This window comes from Solanum verrucosum, unplaced genomic scaffold (genome assembly GCF_900185275.1).
Source record: "Solanum verrucosum unplaced genomic scaffold, falcon-dt-bn FXZP01000025.1, whole genome shotgun sequence".
In the NCBI taxonomy this organism is placed as follows: domain Eukaryota; kingdom Viridiplantae; phylum Streptophyta; class Magnoliopsida; order Solanales; family Solanaceae; genus Solanum; species Solanum verrucosum.
In genome coordinates, this window is record NW_026020239.1 from 498,759 (window position 1) to 502,281 (window position 3,523).

The window sequence follows — 3,523 nt, forward strand, 5'->3', positions numbered from 1 at the left end:
ATTAGAAAAATATATACAATTTATGAAACCATAAAAATATATTAAATAACAAAAAAAAATTATAAAACACATTTTTTATCGAAATTAAATTCACTGCATGACTGTTACATCTATGATAAAATAAAAAGTACAAGTCTCTTTAGGTTCTAGAAGGAAAATACAATCCCAAAGACTATAGATAAAAAAAAAAACACAGAGCCAATTTATTACTGATGCATAATATTATAGAATTCCATAACATATTTGATACCAAAGTACTATCCCCTGTAACTTTCACCTGAGATTGACAATGCATTTTTGAAGTTTCCAGCTTTCTGTAAAAAATCAAATACATATATGGTGAAATGTCAGTAGCTATATATAAAATTCTCAAACCAAAAAAAAAAAGAAAAGAAATGTATCTATTGATTTCAAAGTGAGTACCGGCAGAAAGCGGTTCTTGTAGTAATCAATCAATTTCTCCTGTTCCAAGACTATTGTTTGCTTGTATCCGTCAAGCTTGTTCATTTCCTACGAGATGATCAATTAAACACAATTAAAATAGAACAATGATGCAGGAGGCATCCCACTTTCACGCTGCAGGATTAGGATAATGCTGCACACCACAGGGGTGTAATGTATGTAGTCTACCCTAACACAAATATCATGTTATACGTAACATGTTATGTTGCTCGGACTCTTGAAAAATGTCAATGGGTGCATCAGAAGTGAAGAGTCTGTGCAACTCAAGATTTACTAGTAACACAAAGACAAATTTATTGTTGTTCCAAGGCTTCCCTTCATTATAAAGCACATGAATTATACATGAAAAATGCACCAACTAGCTAGCCTTGAAGTTTACGCTATCACCAAAAGAAACAAAGGCAATTTTAACAAGCCTTAGTCTCTATGCTTTCCAAGTGCAAGTCATGGACCCTTTTCTATTGTGATCAACATTCTACGATACAACATCTAATACAACTAAATTAAGTTTAAGAATAATAAAATTTCTTATATAATATAAAAATATTAATCATACTTTTCACTCCATATCTAATATAAGTCATACCTCAATCCATTTAGTTTGTTTAGGCCTCCCGGTAGTGATGTCATAGTTAAACCCTTCTAGCATAAAAATTTGGAACTTTTTGACAAATTGAGCATATGTTATCTCAACCTAGCACAATAGAGTTTTCATATCAGCACAAACTCTCTACGAAGTTTGAAATTCTAGGAAAAAAGTACACCTACACTATTCTGTACTATTTGTCTAGTATGTTTTCGGGCAAAGCTACCATCTCACATGACACATCATCGGAGAGGAAAAGAAAATGACATATAGTAATAACCTGACTGAATTGACCGAGGAAGAAATTTGTGGAGAGCTTTTTCTAGGTAATCAAATTGTGCACCTGGTACAAGTGTGAATACCATTTACTTACATAAGAAACATTTAACAAATAAAACATAATGAGTTTCAACGAACAAAAGCTCAAATCTCAACAGCCAGTGTCCGTGCATCTTTTGCAAACGATCTGTATACTACACGGACCAATGTAGTATCACTATAAGCTATCAATTCTTCAGCAAATTTTCCCTTTTTGGTGTCCTGCATTAATTGAAAAATATTTTTTTTTGATCAATTTACTGCTTAAGATTTTCCTACATAGATAGGACAATAATGAAATTTTGCAGCTTACATCCGGCAAGAGTGATGATCCTTCAAAGTTACTATCAACATATTTAACCAAATCCAAACTGTGTCCTCTCACTTTGTTGTTGTGCTCCAAGGATGGCACCTATGAAGAGTAGAACATATAAATAACAAGAAGCTTAAAATGAGATGCATGCTCTCCCACAGATTTAAACATTCACTTGCTTCACTCAGATGAAAGATAAGACTAGAGCATTTATGCACTAGCTCAGTCAATAATCATTGAATACAAAGAGGAAGAGAAATCCCTTTCCCAGAAATTCATTGACATTTTCTTCAGGAGTTCCCATACAATTTAGAACGAGGCCAAATGCCTCTGTCAAAATCTTAGCTCAAGATTTTAAAAAACAAGTGAATTGGGCAAGCGAAAATGAATGTTGGTATTGTGCAAAATTACCTTATTTGTGGGTTAAACATTTTCCTTTTACCAATCAGGCCTGTTCTGAAGATCAATTGGAACTAACTTGATCTTGTCTTGAAAACCCTTCAATTCAAAATGCTAGAAAATTTATCTAGGCAAACAAGACCATTGCTAGGTATAAGAACACACAGACTGAATAATTTCAATAATAATAGAAATTATTTCCAGAACGAAATTAACAAAAGACATCAATAAAATCAACAATTCTAATTAGTAGCACTTCCTTTCTGAGGTGGATAGAACTTTTGAACTATGGGTTCATCAAAACCAAATATTTTGGACATAGAATGTGAATATGTAAATGAAAGATCATCAAAATTTTAACGAATATTAAAATCCAAGAGGAGACCCAAGGCTTTTTGTAGATAAGAGTTGTATACGATGAGCTGAAGTCTTATGTCTATTCGCGAGAATTTCTTCTCTCCGGTCGAGTAGCAAGCAGGCCCTTGTAAAGGGTTCCAACCCTATCTAAATTTTAAGCACTTGTTGCTTTTCATCAGTCGTCGTGCACTATCCTTTTCTCAACCTAGTAAAGGGGCTGCTTGTTGTAGCGTGCAGTGTACTAGTAAATACAAAAAGAAAATTGAGAACTACTCCATCTTTTACATTTTACGTGGTAGTATTTGACTGGACATGAAATTTGAAAAAAAAAATTAACCTATATCCAAAGTATCTTACGACATTCGATCTTACACATGTCATGACATTTTTATAGCTTTAAAGATATGCAATTACGAGTAAAATGGTAAGTTCAAGGTTAACGAGTCTCCAAATATAGAAAGTTGTCCTTGTTTTTAGAACAAACTGCAAAGAGAAAAGATAGATAAAGTAGAATGGAGGAAGTGGTATAAAGGTGAACCTTTACATTCCTGGTAATCCACACACGTTGAGAATATGGGCATGAATAATTGATTTACAACCTTCAGACAACACAGTCGAGTCAGATCATAATCTTCTATCGGAGAAATAAACCGTAATGATGACAAAGAACACATTATTCATAAGGCAGACAAAAAACATATTTTCTTAAGGCAGACAAGAATGAAATTAAGAGAAAATATTTAATTAAACATGGTAGTTCCATCGAAGAGTGATGGGGGTTGGAAAGTAGAATCCAGAGATTTACATACAACATACATATACAACCATTACTTCATCTAAAATTTAAAATCAATGGTCTAGTTTGTAGCGACCCTAAAAATAGATAGGTGAAACTAGAGCCTAACGTATGAATTTTTAAAGTTTAAGCATAAATTGGAAGTAGTCACTTTTGGAAAAAAAGTTCTGAATCTGGAAATTGGCTAAGTTCAAAACCTGGAAATTTGGTTAAGTGTGGGAAATCAGTGAGTTTTTGGCCAACTTTGAGCAGTCATAACTCCTAGCTCAGGATGATCCAGGAGTAGTTCCAG

At 33.3% G+C, this 3,523-nt stretch overlaps 1 pseudogene; it reads right to left on the reverse strand.

Annotated features, from left to right (window-relative positions):
* Nucleotides 1–257: 257 nt before the first annotated feature.
* LOC125832807 (glutathione S-transferase L1-like) lies at nt 258–3,253 on the reverse strand (annotated as a pseudogene).
* Between the last annotated feature and the right edge of the window lie 270 nt (nt 3,254–3,523).